General features: G+C 35.0%; 1 pseudogene; it reads right to left on the bottom strand.

Annotated features, from left to right (window-relative positions):
• Positions 1-24,934, bottom strand: part of LOC123948679 — a 54,439-nt pseudogene that overhangs the window by 28,517 nt on the left and 988 nt on the right.

Below are 24,934 nucleotides of genomic sequence, written 5' to 3'. Positions count from 1 at the left end.
AATATTTCAAAATTGATCAAAAGGAAGAGTTTTATCTTCATGGACTAGAAAAAAGAACATTTCAGTAATAACTTTGGTCATAGTTAATACAACTTTTTTTCAGTCATTGCTAAGTATAAACTTTGTCTTTTCCACCCTCATTTCAGTCTCACTATGGGAATTTTAAGGCTATTTCAATCTATATTGAGTTTAATATTTCATGTGCATGTGCTTAAATAATATTTGTTGCAAGAAACCTTATGTTTTATTTCCTACATCATTAATTTCTTAATGTTCAGCATGGACAACAGCTACACATTCCCATTTCCTGAGCTTGCCTAACATGAGCAGCTGTATCTCTCCCAATGGCTCTTCCCAAAAAGATGTCATGGAAGGGCATTACCAAGATGGAAGAGGTACTATTTTTGCTCTGTGAAAGCTCACAGTTTTATTTTAGTCAGAAGTTCTGAGAACTGAGATGAGTCACTTGCATCATAATTCCAATAACTGCATTCTTATCTGTGTTCCTCATTGCAAGAGGACTTAGCAGTTTGCCTTTGGTTGCCTTCCTGGAAATTCCATTTCATAGGTTGGCCTTGGCAATTAAAAAAGTACTTCCTCAGGGAGCAAACAATTTGATGGTGCTCACCCTGTGACTTCCTTGCCCTAATTAGTATTGTAGGTGTCTCTATTTAGTGACAGTGCTCATTGTCAGAAGATTGACAAGCCTTGAAATTTGGCATTCTCAGAAAGACCATGAAGGAATGCTTGGAGGTCTGTGGTGGACTTCCTTTGCCAACACTGTCTATTTAACAGACTATACTGATACAGTAATTATTTTCTCACCTTTGAATTCCTAGCTGTAAAATACATATTGCACCCAATATAAGTGAACAATTGGGTGAATTTTGACAATGGTAGACAGTTGTGAGAATACAGCCACAATCATAATTATATGGGACATTTCTATCACCCTATAAATTTCATTTAAAGGCAATCCCATCCTCTTCTCCTCAACGTCTGGCAACAACTGATCTGCTTGCTGTCACTATCGGTACAAACACATTGTGTTTTGTGTATGGCTTCTTTAGTATAGCATGCCTTTGACATTTATCTATAAGTTTGCTTGTACATGTATTAGTTCTGTTTTGTTGCAAGTAATATTTCAGTGTATACTTACTCCACAATTTCTTTACCCATAAACCTGTTGATGGATGTATACATTATTTCCAATTTTTGGCTATTATGAATAAAACTGTTTGACCAATAAAATACCAAATTTATGAATTACACCACATGATGTTTAAAGAGGTCAGTTCTTCCCAAACTGACCTACTAATTCCCAAATTGATCTACTGAGTATAATCTCATTAATTCCCATTGTAATTCCCTTCTTGGGAATTACAGTATTTTGGTGAACTCACAGCCTGAACCTGAGATTTATATGGAAATGCAAAAACTTAAAATAGTCATAATAATGATTTTTAAAAAGAATTTAAAAAATGGAAGCATTACACTTTATGATTTTAGGACTTATTAAAAGGTACACTGATGAAGATAATTTTTCACATTGGTAAGCATAGAAATAAAAATCAATGGAAAATAGATTGTAAGAATAAACCTATATAGAGGTGCCTGGGTAGTTTAGTTGGTTAAGCAACCAACTTTTGGTTTCAGCTCAGGTCATGATCTCAGCGTTGTGAGCTGGAACCCCACATCGGGCTTGCACTAGGTGTGGAGCTGCTGAAGATTTTCTCCTTCCCTCCACCCCTCTCCACCTGCTCGCATGCTCTAAATAAATAAACAAATAAATATCTTTAAAAAAATAATAAACCTGCACATATTGTCTTTTTTGACAAAGGATTCAAGATACTCTGATGGGTAAAGAAGACACCATTAGGGAAATTCTACTAAGTGAACTGGATATCTATAAAGGTAAAAATTGAATCTAACACATCACACTATGTACAAACAATTAACTTGAAATGAATTATGTATACTATGAAAGCTAGAGCTATTGAACTTTTCTTTTTTTTTTTTTTAAAGATTTTATTTATTTATTTGACAGACAGAGATCACAAGTAGGCAGAGAGGCAGACAGAGAGAAAGGAGGAAGCAGACTCCCTGCCAAGCAGAGAGCCCGACAGGGACTCGATCCCAGGACCCTGGGACCATGACCTGAGCTGAAGGCAGAGGCTTTAACCCACTGAGCCACCCAGGCGCCCCAGCTATTGAACTTTTCTAAAGGAAAAAGTCAGAAAAGAATCTGTGACTTTAGGGTAGTCAAAAATTTCTTAAATAGGATACAATTTCATAGACTGGAATTTTTTTTTTTTGAAAGAAACATGCTAAGGAAATGAAAAGGCAACCCATACCGAGGGAAAAATCATTTGTGAAACATATACTTGAGAAAGAACACATATAGAGAAAATATAAAAAGATTTCACCACTCATTAATAAGAAAGAAACAATCCAATAAAAAGAGGGCAAAGGTGAAAATAGATCCATGTTAAAGAATATTTATGAATGAGAAGTAAACACTTTTGTTTTTATATCCATTGTCTGATATTTGCAATCTATTTGTCTCATCAGTCCTATTTTTTTCTTCTCATGTAAGCTTAAATCATCAAGTGTTCTTCTTTTGCTTTCAATTTGTTTTCACTATCAGCTTATGAGTTATACCCCTTTATTTTATTTGGTGTGGTTCTCTATGGTTTATAATATAGATTTTCAACTTATAGCTATCAACCTTGAAATACCATATGACTTCATGTATTTAGTAAGAATGCTCTAAAAGTTTATGTCCATTTCTTCATTCTTGTCCTTTGTACATATTTGTGATATATTTTACTACTTTTCAATTATATATAAAACAAAAAATTAAATACTGCCTTTTTGTTTTAAAAATCCGTTTCTTTTTTTTTAAAGATTTTATTTATTTGACAGAGAGAGAGCACAAGCAGGGGGAACATCAGGCAGAGGGAGAGGGAGAAGCAAGCTCCCCACTGAGTGGAGAGCCTGACATGGGGCTCCATCCCAGGACCCTGGGATCATGACCTGAGCCAAAGGCAGACACTTAACCAACTGAGCCACTCAGGCACCCCAAATCGGTTCCATTTAAAAAAAAATTAAGTGATTTATATTTGCACACATATTTCTATTTTTCATTTCTTGTTCTTGTCATTGTGTTGTGTAGACTAATTGCCATGTGGTATCGTTTTTCCTTCTCGCCAAAGAAATTCCTTTAATTTCTGGTTCTTGGACTGCATATCTTTTGGCAATAACATCTACTAAGATTTTGGGGGGGTGGAGATTGATTTTTGAGTTTCTTCTTCTTTCATAATTATTTTTGAATTTTTTGGGGGTGTCCTCAATGATTTTTTTGCCCATTTTATTTTATTTTATTTCTTTTCAGTGTTCCAGCATTCATTGCTTATGAATCACACCCAGTACTCCAAGCTGTACATGCCCTCCATAATACCCACCACCAGGTTCACCCAACCTCCCATCCTGCTTCCCTCCAAAACCCTTAGTTTTTTTCAGAGTCCATAATCTCTCATGGTTCGTCTACCCGCCAATTTCCCCCCACTCACTTCTCCTCTCCATCTCCCAATACCCTCCATGTTATTCCTTATGCTCCACAAATAAGCGAGACCATATGATAATTGACTCTCTCTGCTTGACTTATTTCACTCAGCATAATCTCTTCCAGTCTTGTCCATGTTGATACAAAAGTTGGGTATTCATCCTTTCTGATGGAGGCATAATACTCCATAGTATATTTGGACCACATCTTCCTTATCCATTCATCTGTTGAAGGGCATCTTGGGTCTTTTCACAGTTTGGCAACTGTGGCCATTGCTGCTATAAACATTGGGGTACAGATGGCTCTTCTTTTCACTACATCTGTATCTTTGGGGTAAATACCCAGTAGTGCAGGGTCATAGGGAAGCTCTATTTTTAATTTCTTCAGGAATCTCCACACTGTCTTCCAAAGCGGCTGCACCAACTTGCATTCCCACCAACAGTGTGAGAGGGTTCCCCTTTCTCCACAACCTCTCCAACACACTTTGTTTACTGTTTTGTTAATTTTGGCCATTCTAACCGGTGTAAGGTGATTTTTCAATGTGGCTTTGATTTGAATCTCCCGATGGTTAATGATGATGAACATTTTTTCGTGTGTCTGTTAGCCATTTGTATGTCTTCTTTGGAGAAGTGTCTGTTCATGTCTTCTGCCCACTTTTTGACATGATTATCTGTTTTGTGTGTGTTGAGTTTGAGGAGTTCTTGATCTTGGATATCAGCCTTTGTCTGTAGTGTCATTTGTGAATATCTTCTCCCATTCTGTGGGTTGCCTCTTTGATTTGTTGACTGTTTCCTTTGCTGTGCAGAGGCTTTTGATCTTGATGAAGTCCCAAAAGTTCATTTTCACTTTTTTAAAAATTGGGAATAGAATATACATTAGCAATTTAATTTAGAGACTTTGCTCCATTGAGTCTGGTAGGCAATTTCAGATAATGTCATATCTGTGACCAACTCATGTGTGTGTGCATGTATATGTTCATGTGTGTGTATCTTTTTTCCTCTGCTGATTATGACATACTTTGTGTGGGTTGGTTTTTTTTTTTTCAAATTATTCTTCTTGGAGTTTAACAGGTGTCTTGGATATTGGCATTAAGAATTTTCATTCAGTTTAGAAAAAATGTTGTCATTTTTTGAATTGAAGTATAATTAACACAAAGATACTAGCTTCGAGTGTACAGTGTAGCAGTTCAACAATTCAAACATTACTCAGTGCTCATCAGGATAATCCTCTTCCTCTATCCCCCAACCTGCCTCCCCTCAGACAACCAACAGGTTGTTCTCTATATTTAAGAGTCTGATTTTTGTCTCTTTTTTCTTTGTTTTGTTTCTCAAATTTCATCATTTCTTCATATATGGTTCACTCACTCTCTCCCATCTTCTTTCTTGATCTCCAATTGCATATATATTATAATGTTTGATATTCTCCTATAGTTTAGATAAAGCTCATTATTTTTTTTAAAGATTTTATTTATTTATTTGACAGACAGAGACCACAAGTAGGCAGAGAGGCAGGCAGAGAGAGAGAGGGAAGCAGGCTCCCTGCTGAGCAGAGAGCCCGATGCGGGGCTCCATCCCAGGACCCTGGGATCATGACCTGAGCCGAAGGCAGAGGCCTTAACCCACTGAGCCACCCAGACACCCAAAGTTCATTATTTTTAATCTCATCATTTAAAATATTTTTATTGATTTTTCTTCAAGTTTATTTATCTTTTATTTTTCAATGTCTAATTTGATAGTAAGTATTTCTGGTATATTTTTCATTTTCAATATTTGAATGGTTTCATATTGAAGTTTTATTTAGATTTTTATTAAATTTTCCAATTTTTTTCCTCATCCAGTTTATTTTTTGTAACTTTAAGAAATTATAAAGCATATATATAATAGCTGTTTTAATATCTTTTGTTATTCATTTTTGTAATCTCTGCCATTTCTGGGTCCCTTCATATTGACTGGGTTTTTAGATATTGTGTTTTGTTTGTTTGTATCTTTTGCCTAATTTAGAATCATATCTTCCCCCCTTATTTCTGTGCCTGAGAATTTTTTTATTGGTTGCTGGATATAGTAAATGTTATGGTTTTGGGTGCAGTATTTGTTGTATGCCTTTAAATAATATTGGACTTGTTTCTATTATTTATTTATTTCCATTTTTTTTTTTTCCATTGCTAGGGTTCCTCCCTTCTCCATCATGATACAGTAATTTTTTCCAGGCAATAAACTGGGAAAATCTTAGAGCTATGTCATTTTCTTTCTTCTCTCAGGAATATGGTTTCATACTGCCCATTGCCCAATATCAGGAAATCATTAGTTCACATAATTTTTTTTCTTATCATTTAAAAAGGGAGAGTAAGTCTAGACTGGATTAGTCATGGCTTGAAATGGAAATTCTATCACAATATATGTTTTGGTACTTTGGTACATTTTGGTACATTGATAAATTTGATTTTAATATCTATTTAGTACATTTGTATGTCTGAGACTTATTTATAATATAAACTTTTCTTGTATTATGTGTGTCTGAATCAATTTCTATTAGTTTTAATTCTATAAAATAAGTTAGAAGAGTGCTCTCTTTTTCTTATTCCTTTTTTTTTTTTTCAGATTTTTATTTAAATTCTAGTTAGTTAACATAGTGTATTATTGGTTCCAGGAGTAGAACTTAGTGATTCTTCACTTACATATAACTGCCAGTGATCCACATAGCAAGTGTCCTCCTTAATATTCCTCACCCATTCACCCCATACCCCACCTACCCTCCATCAACCCTCTCAGTTTGTTCTCTGTAATTAAGAGTCTCTTACGGTTTGCTTCCTTTCTTTTGTTTCTTCTTTTTTTTTTTTTTTCCCTTTTTATTTTTTTTTCAGCGTAACAGTATTCATTCTTTTTGCACAACACCCAGTGCTCCATGCAAAACGTGCCCTCCCCATCACCCACCACCTGTTCCCCCAACCTCCCACCCCTGACCCTTCAAAACCCTCAGGTTGTTTTTCAGAGTCCATAGTCTCTTATGGTTCGCCTCCCCTTTTGTTTCTTCTTAAAATAGTGTGCCTAGGGAGTCACCTGGGTGGTATAGTGGTTTAAACATCCCAGTCTTGGTTTTGGCTCAGGTCAAGATCTCCAGGTCGTGAGATCGAGCCCTGCATTGGATTAGATGTTTAGGGTTTCTCTATCCTTCTCCCTCTACCCTGCTTCCCCATGCTCATGTTCTTGATCTCTCTCAAATAAATAAATAAATCTTTAAAAAAATAGTGTGCATAGGAAGAGATTTGTGTTCTTTAAAGATGTGGCAAAACATCTATATAACATTCTTTATAGTATCATTTGGATATGTTATAAGACGCATATAAGATATATAAAATTAATATATATACACATATATATATTCTGAATTTAGTTTATTATGATCATAATTGGCATATATCCTGAAGATGAAGCTAGAAGAAAGAGATTTTGCCCTTCTACAGCAATCATTAGGAAAACTATATAAAGGAAAATTACATTTCTTGAGGATTCAGACCTTTCAAGAATCTTTATCTTATTATCTCATACCCTGTGAATAAATGTTATTAGCTGTACCAATGTACCAATGTACCAATGGTGAAACAAAAATAGTAAAGTTTTATTATATTTTTTAGAAACACAATAGTAGAATGAGCTCTCTCCAATAGGAATGACTCCTCCAAGCCCCAAGCTCCAAGCTGTTGTTTTTCTTTACATAACAGACAAACTAGCCACAGTTTGTTTTCATGTTTTCTTGTTTCTCTTACTTAATATATTGAACCCTTCAAAAAAGTTTGTATCTCTTATTTCTATATGTCCTCTGGGACTTAGAAGACCACAGATGGATGAATGAGTGGCTGAACAAAAGCAGTAGAGGGAAAGGCAGCAGAATACAGGATTAAGAACATAGACAAATACATAAACACGTTGAATCTTGCTCTCTTATGGGGTTTTGAGATCATTAAATGAAAGTTTGCATGTGCAAAGCTTATAAATCTACTTGAAATATGGTAAGTATTTGATATATATATTTTAATGTGATTAAATCAAGAGCCCAGACTCAGAACCAATCATCAGCTTTGCCACCTCCACCAACACAGACCATCACTTAGGATCTCTCTACTGGGGCGCCTGGGTGGCTCAGTGGGTTAAGCCTCTGCCCTTGGCTCAGGTCATGATCTCAGGGTCCTGGGATCAAGCCCCACATCGGGCTCTCTGCTCATCAGGGAGCCTGCTTCCCCTCCTCTCTCTCTGCCTTGCCTCTCTGTCTGCCTCTCTGCATACTTGTGATCTCTGTATGTCAAATAAATAAATAAAATCTTAAAAAAAAAAAAGGATCTCTCTACTGCTGAGAGCTTGGACTATCTTACTCATTTATTTCTCTGAATGAGATTACTCCCTTTCAAGACTTTTGGACATCATTTCTTTCATTTTCTTTATTTTATAGAAAAATATGTACTAAAGTATATTTAAAGAGCAGGTAAAATTAGAGCAAAATAATTGGTGTGATTTGTATGCTCTGCATTCTACTACTGAAGGACACAGAAAGGAGCTATGACATCATTTTTCCTGGAAATTTGGATTTGACAAGCACCCTAGCAGGGGGTTTGATCAGTTTATGAAACATTTTAGTCCAATGAAACTTTTATTTGTTAATTTTATTTATTTTTTTAAGATTATTTATTTTTTTATTTGTCAGAGAAAGAGCACAAACAGAGGGAGAAGCAGACTCCCGGGTGAGCAAGGAGCCCAATGTGGGACTCGATCCCACCTGAGCTGAAGGCAGACAACATCCCATCCCATCCCATCCACCCAGGCATCACTCAGTGAAACTTTTAAAGTACTTAACATGGATTCTCAAGTGGATTTTAAATGTTTGGCTTTGGGCTTTGGGCATTTTCAGCAGAAAATATAAGTGAAAGCCTGGGAACTTTACTAAGGAAATATTTAAATGCATAGCTTTGACCTGGATCCTAGAATACATTCCAAGTTGAAAGAATGAGTCTCTAAAATGTTTCTAAATTATTGGAAGGAGTAGCCAGTCTCCTCAGGCCTACACCTCCCCAGAGGAACGTAGAACACTATTTGTTCAGATAAATGATTTGAACGTAGAACACTATTTGTTCAGATAAATGATTTCTTTTTCTTTTTCTTTTTTTAAGATTACATATGTATATATATATATATATATATATATATATATATTTATTTTTGAGAGAAAGAGAGTGAAAATAAGCAGGGGGAAGGGCAAAGGGAGACTCCCTGCTGAGCAGGGAGACCAACCCTGGAGACCAACCAGGATTGGTTCCTGACCTGAGCTTAAGGCAGTCACCTAACTGACTGAGCCACCCATGCACACTCAGATAAATGGTTTCAAATAACAGTTGCTACAATGTACTGTTTAATATGTGCCAGGCATTTAATGCTCATTTTCTCCATTTGTAACAAAAAGCCCTATGCTAAAGGTGTTCTTGTCCCTATTTGGCAGAGAAGAAAAACAAGACTGAGAAGTTATACAGTTTGGCTAAGGTCCCGTTGTTTTCAATTGCTAAGCCAGGATCAGTCTTCAATTTTTTTCTGACTCCAACAAAACTCATTCTATTTCCCTGAGTTCAGTGGTATTTCATTTGAGTATTAATGTATCAGAGTCAATAAAATTTATTTTCAGAAATAGCCAACCCATTTTCAGAAGAGACCCATTTTGAAGATTATGTTCATTTTTGTCCAATTACAAGTCCCACAATAATCAACAAACGATGTCTATCACACTTTAAGGAAATTTAACTTTTTATTTTTATTTTTTGTGCTGTGGAGAAAGTATGGGAATAGTGAAGTGGATATAATTCTGATTGTTTGAATTTTTACATGGCCTTTCCCTCCTTATTTATTGAGGTATAATTAAAAATAAAATTATAAGATATTTAAAGTGTACAATGTGATAATTTAGTATATGGATACATTATATAAGGGTTCCACCACCTCGTTAATGAATACATTAATTACTTCTTTTCAACTCTCTTGGCAAATTTCAATTATATAATATAATGTTACCAACTATAGTAGTCACCATGTTTTACATATGGGTTTTCATTTGAAGTTAAACGGATGAGATAACTTCAGTGTTCTTATGCAAGTTAACAAGTCAGGCTTGCCAGTTGCCAAATGAATAGCATTAATTGAAGAGAAAAGTTACCTTGTCATTACTTCATACTTGCCCACTCTCTGTGCACCAGCATCATTAATCCAAACTTCTTAGTCTTTGATGCAATTAGCAAGGACCTTCAGCTCAGCATGAAAAATAAATAAATAATCTGCAAAATGAAACTGACAAAGGCCCTTTAAATTCTGAGCTTGGTTAGGTTTCCCTCTTGTGGTTTCCCAGTGCCTCTACCACAGAACTTTGAACTAATTCTCTAACTTGTATTTAATGCTTTGATTACTTGTAGCAACAGACCTCTCTGGTTACAAGCAAAAACATTGATTCTAGACAAGGTAAACCAAAGGAGATTATTGACAGAACATCAGGATGTTGCAGTATCAAGGAGAGGACAGGAGAGATAAGCTTGGGAATGGACTGGAACAAAGGCTGTTCCAGAAGATTGGGAGGGAATAATAATAATAATAATAATAATTAACAATAATAATAATAATTTGTAGCTGGAAAATCTGGGAAATGCCTTTTACTGGAATGAAGGTACTCAGTCATTTGTAGATGTTTCATACATTCGTTTCCCTTTCAGTCACTATATTTTCTTTATTTTTCTCCTTACTAGAATGATGAAAAGAGAAACACACACACACACACACACACACACACTCTATACAAAACATTTGTTAGGGGTATAGCTATGCAAGTCTCAGCAGATGCAATGGGGAATAAGGAAAAAATGACTTCCTAGTGGAAGTTAGCAGCTTAGCAAAAAGATTTAGAGAAGTATCTGGGATGAATTAACAAGATTTAGAGAAAAGACTTGTAATATGCAAAGTGATGTTAACCACAATATTAATTCTAATAATAGAAAACCTCAAAAAAGCCTAACACTTCAACCACTGAAGAATAAATCTACATCTTTTCACAAATTTAATCAATCGACTCTTGTTTGAAAATTTAAAATATAAACCATAAAGCAATATGAAAAAAATTTAAGCTTTATATGTAGAAAACTAGAGTACAAAATACTATAAGCATTGCAATTTTAACTGTATAAAATATACACACATAAGGATAAGGACAACCCAGAGAAATAAAAATAACTAATGCTAAAATAATAGATGAGTTTTATTTTTAATTTTGTTTAATGTAGTTATAGTATAATTATACAATTAGGATTTATAGAAATAAGGTGGACTACTTATTCCATTTTGAGATTATCCAACAAAAATAAAACATGCTAAGTTTGCTCTGATGCCTATTAATGTAATTTATTTTTTTCTATTACTGTAATTTAATTCCATTCTTTAACTTAGCCTATTTGTAGCTAGCTTTGTCGTGAATGCCAGCAGAGACAAGTGGTTTTAATATTAGTATTTACTTAAGCTTCTTTGGTTCTCAGCAGCTTTATACCATAACTATACCTACAGCTTTTCAGCCATAGGAAAAACATTTTGAATGCCAAATAAACTTTAGTTAAAATAAATGCTTCCCCTGACCCTTTCTCCTTCTCTGCTTTTTACTGCTTTCAGTCTTCTGCAAAAGTTGCAAGTGCTTTAAAATCTTTTTATTTAAACTAAACACAACCCCTTTCATCTCCATTTCAATTGAATTTTCCAAATTTTGCAGGTTCTAATCTTTTTTCTCTGATTAAGAAATGTAGTTTTGTCACATCACCACTGCTGACACCCTAATTTAGCTCTCTGAGATCTCCTGATCCTAAGTGCTCTTTAACTGGATTCACCCACCAAAAGCTTCTCCATTCCCGATTTTTGCACTGAGTACTGCCACATCGTTCTGTCAGGAACCTAATGATGCCATCCTCTTTCATTAAAAGTGTGTAAGTGCTGCAATAAACATTGGGGTACAGATGGCCCTTCTTTTCACTACATCTGTATCTTTGGGGTAAATACCCAGCAGTGCAATTGCAGGGTCATAGGGAAGCTCTATTCTTAATTTCTTCAGGAATCTCCACAGTGTTCTCCAAAGTGGCTGCACTAACTTGCATTCCCACCAACAGTGTGAGAGGGTTCCCCTTTCTCCACATCCTCTCCAACACACGTTGTTTCCTGTCTTGCTAATTTTGGCCATTCTAACTGGTGTCAGGTGGTATCTCAATGTAGTTTTAATTTGAATCTCCCTGATGGCTAGTGATGATGAACATTTTTTCATGTGTCTATAGCCCTTTGTATGTCTTCGTTGGAGAAGTGTCTGTTCATATCTTCTGCCCATTTTTTGATATGATTATCTGTTTTGTGTGTGTTGAGTTTGAGAAGTTCTTTATAGATCCTGGATAGCAACCTTTTGTCTGTACTGTCATTTGCAAATATCTTCTCCCATTCCGTGGGTTGCCTTTTTGTTTTGTTGACTGTTTCCTTTGCTGTGCAGAAGCTTTTGATCTTGATGAAGTCCCAAAAGTTCATTTTTGCTTTTGTTTCCTTGGCCTTTGGAGACATATCTTGAAAGAAGTGCTGTGGCTGATATCGAAGAGGTTACTGCCTATGTTCTCCTCTAGGATTCTGATGGATTCCTGTCTCACGTTGAGGTCTTTTATCCATTTCGAGTTTACCTTTGTGTACGGTGTAAGAGAATGGTCGAGTTTCATTCTTCTACATATTGCTGTCCAGTTTTCCCAGCACCATTTATTGAAGAGACTGGATTTTTCCCATTGTATATTTTTTCCTGTTTTGTCGAAGATTATTTCACCAGAGAGTTGAGGGTCCATATCTGGGCTCTCCACTCTGTTCCACTGGTCTATGTGTCTGTTTTTATGCCAGTACCACGCTGTCTTGGTGATCACAGCTTTGTAGTAAAGCTTGAAATCGGGTAACGTGATGCAGCCAGTTTTGTTTTTGTTTTTCAACATTTCCTTAGCAATTCGGGGTCTCTTCTGATTCCATACAAATTTTAGGATTATTTGCTCAGCTCTTTGAAAAATACCGGTGGAATTTTGATCGGAATGGCATTAAAAGTATAGATTGTTCTAGGCAGTATAGACATTTTAGCAATGTTTATTCTTCCAATCCAAGAGCATGGAATGGTCTTCCATCTTTTTGTGTCTTCTTCAATTTCTTTCATGAGTGTTCTGTAGTTCTTCGAGTACAGGTCCTTTACCTCTTTGGTTAGGTTTATTCCCAGGTATCTTATGGTTCTTGGTGCTATAGTAAATGGAATCGATTCTCTAATTTCCCTTTCTGTATTTTCCTTGTTAGTGTATAAGAAAGCCACTGATTTCTGTACATTGACTTTGTATCCTGCCACGTTACTGAATTGCTGTATGAGTTCTAGTAGTTTGGGGGTGGAGTCTTTGGGGTTTTCCATATAAAGAATCATGTCATCTGTGAAGAGAGAAAGTTTGACTTCTTCCTTACCAATTTGGATACTTTTATTTCTCTTTGTTGTCTGATTGCAGCAATGGCTACGGTCGCCAAACTGTGGAAAGAGCCAAGATGCCCTTCAACGGATGAATGGATAAGGAAGATGTGGTCCATATACACAATGGAGTATTATGCCTCCATCAGAAAGGACGAATACCCAACTTTTGTAGCAACATAGACGGGACTGGAAGAAATTATGCTGAGCGAAATAAGTCAAGCAGAGAGAGTCAAGTATCATATGGTCTCACTTATTTGTGGAGCATAACAAATAACATGGAGGACATGGGGAGATGGAGAGGAGAGGGAGTTGAGGGAAACTGGAAGGGAAGATGAACCATGAGAGACTATGGACTCTGAAAAACAACCAGAGGGTTTTGAAGGGGCGGGGGGGGGGGGTGGGAGGTTGAGGAACCAGGTGGTGGGTAATAGGGAGGGCACATACTGCATGGAGCACTGGGTGTGATGCCAAAACAATGAACACTGTTATGCTGTAAATAAACAAAACAAAACAAAAAAGTGTATAAGTGGCTCCACATGAATTAATTAAACACACGCTCACTAGCTAAACATTTAAAGCTCCTTCTTTTCAAGTCTATACCTTCTTACCCTATAACCAGCAAATTGGCTGACATACTGTTTCTTGAGCATAAGACTCAAGAGTCTTATGCCTCCATGTCTTTGTTCATGTTATTTCATGAACTTGAACATGGACATGGCATGTCCTCCCTCACTGTTGTCAAATTTGTCAAACTTCATTCTATTCTTCAAAGCCCAACTTTTGTTTTCTAATTGTTCCAAATAGATTTGCTCTTGACCCTCTTAATCAAAACACAATACTGCTTCCATTTCTTGGCTATTGTAAATAATGCTGCAGTGACCATAGGGATGCATATCTTTGTATGAATTAGTGTTATTGTTTTCTTCGGATAAACACCTGGTAGTGGAATTATGGATCATATAATAATTCTATTTTTAATTTTTTGAAGAGTCTCCATAGTATTTTCTACAGTGGCTGTACCAATTTACATTCCCACCAACAGTGAACTGGGTTCCTTTCTCTCCACATCCTTAGCAACATTTGTTACTTCTTGTCTTCTGATCCCAGCCATTCTGACAGGTGTAAGGTAATATCTCAGTGTGGTTCTGATTTACCTTCTGATGATTAGTGATGTTGAGCATCTTTTCATGTGTCTTTTGGCCACCCATATGTTTCCTTTGGAAAAAAATGTCTACTCAGATCCTCTCCCCATCTTTAAATCAGATTTTTTTTGGGTGTTGAATTGTATAAATTCTTTATATATTTTGGATATTAACCTATTATTGAATACATCATTTACAAATATCTTCTCCCATTCAGTAGGTTGCCCTTTCATTTTGTTGATGGTTTCCTTTGCTATGTGCTGTGTGCACCATACGGAAAACATAGACGGTATTTGCTAAGTAAAATAAGTCAGAGAAAGACAAATGCCATATGATTTCACTTATATGTAGGATATAAAAAAAATCAACAATGAAACAAAAAACAAAAACAGATTCATAAATACAGAGAACAAACTGGTGGTTTCCAGAGGGCAGGTGGGTGGGTGAGGTGGATAAGTGAGATACATGAAGAGGACTAAAATGTATAAACTTTCAGTTATAAAATAAATAAGTTGTTGAGATTTAAAAAGTACAGCACAAGGAATACAGTCAATAATATTGTAATAACATTGCATGGCAACAGATGGCGACTACAATTTTTGCGCTGAGCACCGCATAACATATGAGATTGTTGAATCAATACATTGCGCTCCTGAAACTACTATAACATTGTATGTCAACTATATTTCAATAATAAAAATAGAAAAATAAAAACACAACTTTGCTTGTGTCCTTTTTTTTTTTTTAAGATGTTATTTATTCATTTGACAGAGAGAGTGAGAGGGAGCACAAGCAGAGGGAGTGGGAGAGGGAGAAGCAGGCACCTCGCCAAGCAGGCAGCCTGATGCGGGGTTCCATTCCAGGATGCTGGGATCATGACCTGAGCCGAAGGCTGAGCCACCCAGGCACCCCACTTGTGTCCTCTTTTATAATATTTAATCTGCTTTATACTGAAGTCATTTATGTAAGTAAATGAGATGAGATTTTATAATCCCTCTGATGACAAGGGCTACCCATTTCTGATCCCTGATCCACCGAAAGCATCTATCTCAGCACGCTCACCTGTGTATCAGTTTGAAGGCCAACTCCAAAGTTTGATTTCAGTTTAATCAGCTTAACTTTTTTTCTAACTTGGAATATTTAGAGTTGACAACAGAAAACAAGAACATGCAGAAGGAGGACAAAAACAGAAAGAGTGAAGAAACAGGAGAAGAGCAGTTTACCTATTAGTAACCCACAGCTAAGTCGAACTTGTATAAATATAAATGAAGAAGGATACCTTGTTTAGTTATTTGTTTGTTGTTTGCTTGTTACTTAAGGCCAAACAGGTAAAATTAGAGTATTTAGTTTCTGTTTTAGTGAAATGGTTGCCTTATTTTTTAAGTTTGGATCATAAGATACCCTGCCTATTGCCATGTTCTTCCTCCAACCCTGGGTTCTCTAACCATTTATTTTCCTTTTTTCACCTGTCAGAGTTCTCTTGTAATCTTACATATTCAAAGGTTGAAGTTGTACTTTGTGGATATGGAGCTTCACCATATTGTCACATCAGAAGTCTTACAACAAGAATTTAATTACCTCTAAAGATTCTCTTTTTTCCTTTAGATTGGAAGAAATTTGAAAATACGGACTATATAATTATAGCATTAGGTTTTCTTCAACACCTATCAAAATGTTTGTCATAGCAAATGTTTAATATTATTTATCATATAGAATTGCATGTATTTAAAGCTACAGGAAAGGTATATCTCAGAAAAATAATGATTCGAATAAAAATTGGAGAAAAGAGGGAGTGAAGACTGCCTAGAGTCCCCAGGTCTGTTAACATAGAATCAATATTGAGACTCCCATACTCATTCCCCATCTAACATCTTACTGGCTTTGTCAGCTAACCTCAGATTTATTGCTTTGATACAGAATCATATTTTTTCTTTTGTCACTTCTTTGTTTCTCCTTATTTTATTCCAGTATCTGAAGATTTCTGAATAGTTAACAGTATTGAAGTGCACTTTGTCCTAAATGTAACAAATTGTGGTAGAATCACAGAAAAATTGTATCAAAATGCACACGTTTCTAAGCAGCTTAGACTTTAATTATAATTTTTTCTCCTTTGTAATATTCTAGAAAAAACATGCTTAATATCAGCTTCTATTCTCATTTATCTTTTAATTAAGTAGGTACGCAATGTTGATTTGTTCTGTCATAGATAATTCTAGTTGCTATAGTTTCTGTTTACCAATTATGCATTTTCTTTTGATTTTGCTGTGTTTTCTAAGGGCTTTACAGAAAATAAATTAGACTCAATTTAATGCACCTCTCTTGCAATATAGAACCAAAATAAGACAGACAGGGGAGATAGGTACAAACTCAACCAAAACTTGTCAATGAATTACTACAAAGCCTTAAACCTGTATTGGTTTTACTTATGCGTTCTTCTTATTTTTTTTTTTTTAATTCCAGAGAATTAGGTCACTGTAAAACAAACAAACAAGAATGACATTTCCCATTTAAAGGACTTTCAGGAAATGAGCTGTTAAGAACTCCTTGGTACATGTCCTTCTTATGACAAATTTGACCCAACAAAAATTTTCAAATGAGATATTTGTATTGAAACCAAGCATGCATATTAAAATTTAAAATACTGTTTTAAAAATTCTAAAGATTAGATCAGATGGTCTGGGCTGATGAACTGATAGCTATGTTTTACCCAGTGTAATAACATCAAAAATAGCAAAATAAAAATAAATAAATATTACTATTTCTACCCTCATAAGATCCATAAATTTATTGCTCATATATAGATACTTTGATTGAAAGAAAAGAAGGCCAGGAAAAGAAGAGAAACAGGACAAACAAAACTTAATTGATCATCTACTATGGACTTTTATTAGAAATTGTCATATATTCTTATTTAACTTAATCTTCCAACAATCCCTTCAAATAAGTATTGTTTTATCTTTTTTTAAAAAGATTTTATTTATTTAGTTATTTGACAGAAAGAGATCACAAGTAGGCAGAGAAGGAGGGGGAAGCAGGCTCCCTGCTGAGCAGAGAGCCCGATATGGGGCTAGATCCCAAAACCCTAAGATCATGACCTGAGCCAAAGGCAGAGGCTTTAACCCTCTGAGCCACCCAGGTGCCCGTGTTTTATCTTTTTTATAGAAGAAGAGTCAGAACATCAGTGAGATAAAGACACTTTTCCAAGTTGATCCAGCTTATATGTAGCAAAAGAAGTTAAACATGGGGTGACAAATTCTTCACTCATTTCACTATATTATGTTTCCTCCAGAAGGGACAGAAACTAACTCACATTTGTTTGTATTTATTATCTATTTCCCAGATGTGTGTTGCATCCATTAATGCGTTTCAAACCAGTGTCAACATTTTAAGAATAAGCTTTCTTATACCCACTTTTACAATAGGTTGTCTGTTTTTCCCAACACTAACCCACAAACAAGGAATAGCTTTTGATAATGTTTTTTAATAATCAAAGATAAAAAATAACCTGTAAGAATGAGAAAATAGGGATAAAAATGTGACCTCCATGAATTATTTTTTTTAATTTAAAGTATACCAATTGTTTTGATATTCAATGTCTCTTATATTTTGACTGTTAACATACAAAAGGTTGTAGTTGGATTTGTTTTTTAGTTTATGTGTTTTAGTGTCAAATTTTACACTTAGCAACCTCAATTTCTGTTATTGGTACTAAATTTTACTATTCTATGCAAAACAAAGGTTTTGGAATCTATGTTTTTCACTTAGATTTTCATAGTTGGTACTAGGTGGGATTGAAACTCAGTAGCTGTCTCTCCCCAGGAGACAGGAGTTCTGCTGACTATTCGGGAATACACCAGTATAACATCCTTCTCATCATGGATTTTGTGTTGCTTTCCATGCAAAGAGATAAGTAATTAGGGGCATTTACTCCTTTGCCTAAGTACTTAGTCGGTTTCCGTAGTGTAGTGGTTATCACGTTCGCCTCACACTCCTTTACCTAAGTACTTATCTTTACTTACCTATGTAAGAGTTTTGGTGTTATCTTGCATGCTGTTGTTACTAGATTATCACATTTTAACAGATGGTAGATTGCTGTCAAACAGCACAGAAATAAACTGATTATTCTGATATTTCTTGGTAGAGATTTGTATGTAGGAGAGAGGTTGTATAATCATTTTAATAAAGATGCATTCGTGGTTCATCCCATTTTATAATTTACAGACCCAGCTGTGCTCCTCCCTAGGTCTCCTGTATAATTAAATGGGCAAACTGCGTATTGAAGCAGCTGAATTTGTGCTTGATTTCCTGATCAAACTGCATATTTTATTACATGAATTTCTAAAGGAAGTTACCTTTTCTAATCAGGCTGAATTTTTAACTAATCAAGATAAGTGTTTTGACGACCTGTGCCTAGACTTTCATTGTACTCTTTTGTTCAATTCTTAAGCTTACCACTTTCATTTTTTTGATTCCTTTAAAATAGAAAGTAGTTCTTCCATAAATTTAATTAATTACCCACTATGTAGAGATACATGTATATTCATTATTTCAAAATCACAGTATAGTTATTTAATTTAATGTGGGTGAAGGGAAGTAAGATATGACAGTTTCAAATATTCAAGGAAGATAATCATTGGCTCAAACTGATGCAGAATGGAGATCCTATGTTCTAAAAAACTATACTTTTTTAATATATATATATGAAATAAGTATATGGGCCACCTATAAAAAGATACTCTATTTTTATAAATGGCAATACTTCTTTTTGAAGTGACAGAATGGGGCACCTGGGTGGCTCAGTTGGCTAAGCATCCAACTCTTGATATTGGCATAAGTCATGATCTCAGAGTTATGAGATTTAACCCTGAGAGATTTTCTCTTTTCCTCTCCCTCTTCCCCTCCTCTTTCTCACTAATAAAAAAATAAAATAAAATAAAAAATAAAGTGACAGAACAATTATGTTCTCATGATTTTTTTTTGTTTGTTTACTTATAGCTAGACTGGTAGATTAACTCAATTGTAAAAAACAATAAACTAAGAGAGTAGAAAGGAAAGAGGAGGTGGGAATTCAGAAAGGAGAAAAAGAGAGAGAGAGATTGAACTAATATTAAATGTTTCACACTTTAAATGCCTACCTTGAATATTTCATTTACAATAATTATATGAGCTATATATTATTAACCTGATTTTTCCGATGATGACGCTAAAATGAAGTATTTAAGTAGTTTCCCCAAGGTCACACACCATCAAGTAGGAGATCTAAAGTTTAAGTCAAGTCTGTCTAATGTCAACTCTCCTATTTTTTACCTTAACTGATGTTGTATTTTTCCAGAGTCTGGTTGCTGCTGAGCAGAAAGAGCATGAAGTTTCAAGGCAGATACATCCAGGTTGGACTTTCATTTTAATACTTAGAAGTTTTATCTGCAGCCAGTGGATTAATTTTATCGTCCTTTTCTCTTCCTTTGCTAAGTATGAAAAAGTAAGGGAGTAAGGGAGAAGTAAGTAAGGGAGTAAGTAAGAAAGGAAGGAAGAAGTAAGGGGCACAGTGGGGTAGGGGGCAGGAGAAAGAAATACAAAGAAAAGGAGGAAATGAGCAGTTTAACACTTTTCATTTTCTCTCTCTTTCATTCTCCCTCTCCCTCCCTTTTCTCCTGTCTTTCCTCCTACCTTCCCACTCTTCCTCTCTCTTCTCCCTCCCCGTCTTACAATTATTCTAACATGTATCCATTAAGAAGTGTTTATTCTCCCTGAATGGTGGGTCTATGGTGAATGGCAAAGAGGTCACTTCCCAGTAGACATTTAGGAATACATGAAATCCCCATGTTCTGTGATCAGTGTACATTGTGTCCAGATCCCTCACATCCTCTTTAGCAGCTTCAAAACACCGAGGATTTGTTTCCCTGTATTCAGAAAGCTTATCTCCAGAAGCACAATGATTCTCAATTATACATGGTTCCATTACATATCCCCAGAAAGTTTTGCAAAAATAATGACCAGTAGAAGCATCTACCTAAGAAATACCACCCTCTTATTATTCCACACGAAGATGGGTGGAATATATTAAAAATTTTATGTTTTCATTTCCATCTTTTTATATGAGAAACTTATTTCGTGTAGTCATAATAATCATCTAAATAAATTTTATTTATTTTATTTTATTTTTTTAAAGATTTTATTTATTTATTTGACAGAGAGAGATCACAAGTAGGCAGAGAGACAGGCAGAGTGAGAGAGAGGAAAGCAGGCTCCCTGCTGAGCAGAGAGCCCGATGCGGGGCTCGATCCCAGGACCCTGAGATCATGACCTGAGCCGAAGGCAGTGGCTTAATCCACTGAGCCACACAGGTGCCCCACATCTAAATAAATTTTATTTTATCCTTCTACAATAAGTATTTTTCATATTTTAAGAAATGCTACCTCCATCACTAAGACTATGTCATGTTACTGTGGTATCATTAATTAACCCTCCTATATATATTCAACCATTTATTTATTTTCTATCTTTCCAATAATATAAAGTTTTAATATCATCCAAGATTATTTACCTCAAAGGGGACATTCCAGAGTAGAAAGAAATTGAATCATGAACATATTTAAGATATTTTTATCTTTAAGCTGTATCCAAAACCCTGACTCAATTTATTATTATGATAGCATTGAAAGTAAAAGAGCTTCGTGATTTAATTTCATTATGTGTAGCCAACAGCGATCCTATTTGTTATGTCTGACAGGCAAAAGTACTGAGGCTGGCATTTGATAGACATAAATATGTCTGAAAAGATTCATAACTAAATGTTTTAATAAATTGGATGGGTCACAATAATCATAATTTATAGATAACTACCATTTAGCGAATGCGTGTCCATGTGTGTCTGTGTCTATGTAAGGAAAAAATGTTATAATAGTGATAGCAGATAAGGTTTATTGAGAATATAACCTGTTCCTGGAACTATATAAGACTTTTTAGTGTTACTCCATTAATTCTTACACCAATCCCATGAAATGAGTTCTGTTGCTGTTCCTTTCTTTTATGATATTGGAAATGGGAACAATAAACAAAAGATTCAAAGGGATTAAGTAACAAGTCCAATATTACATGGATAACGGGTAATAACTTGCAATACATATTATCACACTGATTTCACACATAAGAAAATTCTAAATAAAATTCACACCCAGGTCTTCCTATTCCAAAGTCCACTGTGTTGAACGGCTGAAAGTCTCACTGAGTTCTTTTAGTTCAGAACTTCCATATTAGTTTTTGTTTGCAACATACCAAATACTACTGTTTTTTAAAATCTTTCCCATTCTTACTAAGTCTACTGATTTTCTTTGAGAAAAACAGACATAATTATCAACTCTAGTGTTGATATAAATTTTGCAGAGTTTTGGTTAAGAGAAGATTTATAATGTGTATTAAACTACCTTGTACTTAAATTGATTGTTGAATCTAAATCTTCTCTGTAATCACCGTCCTTGTCCTTTTTGTTAGTTCTTTGTATAAAATAAATCGCTTAAGATATATGGGTAGGATGTAATTTTCTGTACGTGAACAAACCAAATTTTAAAAGCCTGAAGTTAGTATTTTTTTGTCTAACAAAGTATGATTATCAAATGTTGGAGATACCTTTTGGCAATGGCAGTCAGTAGATCAACATGCAAAACTTGTTTTACCCATATCCAGTGGAGTCTCACCGGTAGGTAGGGAGCATTTTGAAAGGTAAATCTGTGGAAAAGCACCTATTACATCAAGCCCTTCTTTCCTCATAACCACCATTTTAAATATTTGAGATATTTTTCACTGCATTGATAGTGCTTTTTGTGACTAGAATTGCCAAATATTAACCAACTTTTTGAATGATAGCAATTATCTTCTTTCTAAGACATATGATAATACATTCAGACAAAACAGAAAATACCCAGGACAATAGAATTATCTGCTTTATTTTATACATAAAAACATGAAATTTAGCACAAAGCAGATTTTAGACCTTGAACGTTAGATTAATGTGTTCAATACTATGTACTCATTTTGTTTTAAAATATTTTATATCAGACATTCCCTGCATCTTTCCAAGAGTTATGTATTTAAATAGACGGCATCAGGCAGAAATTAAGGAATGAAAATTTAATAATTATTCTAGTCAGTGTTAGCAAATGAAGGAAAGAATGTATTAGGGGCAATTAAATGTCTTGTGCTGATGTTTAACAGTATAATAAGACTGTGTTTCCAAATAAGTGAGTGCAGATTCTTTTGTTGTTGTTTTTAAATGTAGTGGTACTAGTCTTACCATGCCTTTGGTATGATTTATCAAGGTGAGTATGTTGGCTACAATTCCGAATCTCATCTCACTTTTTTTTTTTATCTCACTTTTTTAATTAAATAGTCTCATCCAACTTTTTATTTTTACCTTCCTCCTCTCTCATCATTCCAGATGCAAACAGGAAAATATTTGTAAGTAAAATCTGGCAAAACAAGTCTTTACACTTTTGCCATTAAAATGGATGCAGATTTCCAAATGTACATTTGCTCAAATATAGAAAATGAGAAAAGCCAATGTGGGATGTTCTCTCAATAGGAAAGGCATTTTCATTTTTTTTTGAGTTGTTTGTTCTTTCCTTCACACTCAATCTTTTGGACTCAAAAATCCCCTACTCTTCCTTGGCATTATGTACATAAGAATATTTATGGAGGAGTCCAATTTAGACGTAGTTACCTTGAAGTGATCATGCTTTCTGGTGGAGGACTGGGGGAAATATCAGACTGAAAGGGATGCTTATAACCTTTTAACTTCACCGAAGTTATTAGCCTTGGAGATCTGTCCTTTATATTGCTTGTTAAAAGACAGTCGCTTTTATAAAACTCTCCCCAAAACGTGTATCAGGATTTGAAGGTGACCCATATTGTTGGCAGCTAGGAAAAACCAAAGTGCAAGGGAGAATGCCCACAGGGAGGAGTCTTTGAAGCCCATTAGGGGTGTGACATACTAATTAAAATAACTTTATTTACACCAATAATCTTGGACCCATCTACCCAGAGTCAGAAAATAAATCCAGTAGCTTGGGGTTTTTTGTTTTTTGTTTTATTTAAATTCAGTTAGTCAAGATATAGTACATGATTAGTTTTTGATATAATGTTCAGTGATTCATTAGTTGCATATAACACCCAGTGCTCATCACACCCCGTCCTAATCACCGATTCACCCCATCTTCCAATCCACCTTCCTTTCCACAACCTTCAGTTTGTTTCCCAGAGTCAAAAGTCTCATATTTTTTGTCTCCCTCTCTTATTTCTTCCCCTTAAGTTCCCCCGCCCCCCCCCCCCCCACCATGATCCTCTGCACTATTCCTTAGCTCAGGGTTCTTGAATCAGTTTCCTGAGAAATAGTTTACGACCTTGAACACAGAAGGACAGCCTCCTATAATCACTCAGCATTCATTTTCTATCTTCAAGACACAACTTCCTTTTTAGGGCAAAGCAACAGTAAATCTATGCATGACAAGTAAACTGGGTAAGTTTGTCATTTGGTTTTTGTTTTGTGTAAAATAGTACTTTCTTATTTAATAGCAATTCATTACTTTATATTTTTTTTAAAGATTTTATTTATTTACTTGACAGACAGAGATCACAAGTAGGCAGAGAGGCAGGCAGAGAGAGAGAGGGAAGCAGGCTCCCTGCTGAACGGAGAGCTTGATACAGGGCTCGATCCCAGGAACTTGGGATCATGACCTGAGCGGAAGGCAGAGGCTTTAACCCACTGAGCCACCCAGGTGCCCTGCAATTCATTACTTTAAATAGGTTCTATTAATACTAATAATGCAGTATTAAAGTAGTCTTGTATTTTTCTATTATATAGTATATACAATATACAAGCTAAAATGCTATTATATATGATTTTTTGGCCACATAATGTTATCTAAAATATACTTACATAACGTTATCTAAAATATACTTTGTTTCACATCATTGATAGTTATTGGAATAAAATGAGAAGAAAATCCATAGCATTAGGAAGTTGAAATGCACCCAGCAGAGTTGGAATAAGACCCACCAGATTGATTTCAATGTTGGATTGTTAGTAGGATATTAATTGGGTATATTTGTGTAGCTCTGTATCTGAGATCTTTATTTGGTTCCATAGATATGTATGTCCCTCCGCCAATTCCCACACAGTCTTAATTATATCATCAGGAAGAGTGCTTCTTCCCACTTTATTTTTCTTTTCTTGAAAATTGTTTTAGCTCTTCTAGGGCCTTTTTCTTCCAATATGAACTTCAAAATAAATTTTTCTACATCTATAAAAACTTTGCTGAAATTTTGACAGGAACAGTGTTAAAGCTATAGATCAGTTTAGGGAGGATTTGCATCTTTGCTATATTGAGCCTTCCAAACCATAACACTGCCCATTTCTCCAATTATTTATAGATCCTTTTAAATTTATTTCATCAGCATTTTTTAAGTTTCAAAATATAAGTTCTGCATATCTATTATTAGATTAACTACTAGTTATTTTATTTTGGAATGGTATTGTATTTTTTAATATTGGTGACGTAATAATTGCTTGTTATAGGAATACAATTGATACAGGCAGGTTTTATCCTGTGAACGGAACTCATTAATTTTTTTATTTTTCTTGTACCTTGAGATTTTCTAAATCAACAATCATGCCATCTGCAAGTAGGGGCTGCAACTTTTCAAACTCTAA

The sequence above is a fragment of the Meles meles genome, chromosome 8 (assembly GCF_922984935.1).
Source record: "Meles meles chromosome 8, mMelMel3.1 paternal haplotype, whole genome shotgun sequence".
In the NCBI taxonomy this organism is placed as follows: Eukaryota; Metazoa; Chordata; class Mammalia; order Carnivora; family Mustelidae; genus Meles; species Meles meles.
The sequence above is the reverse complement of the archived record's forward strand: the minus strand, read 5'-3'. Positions and strand labels throughout refer to the sequence as shown.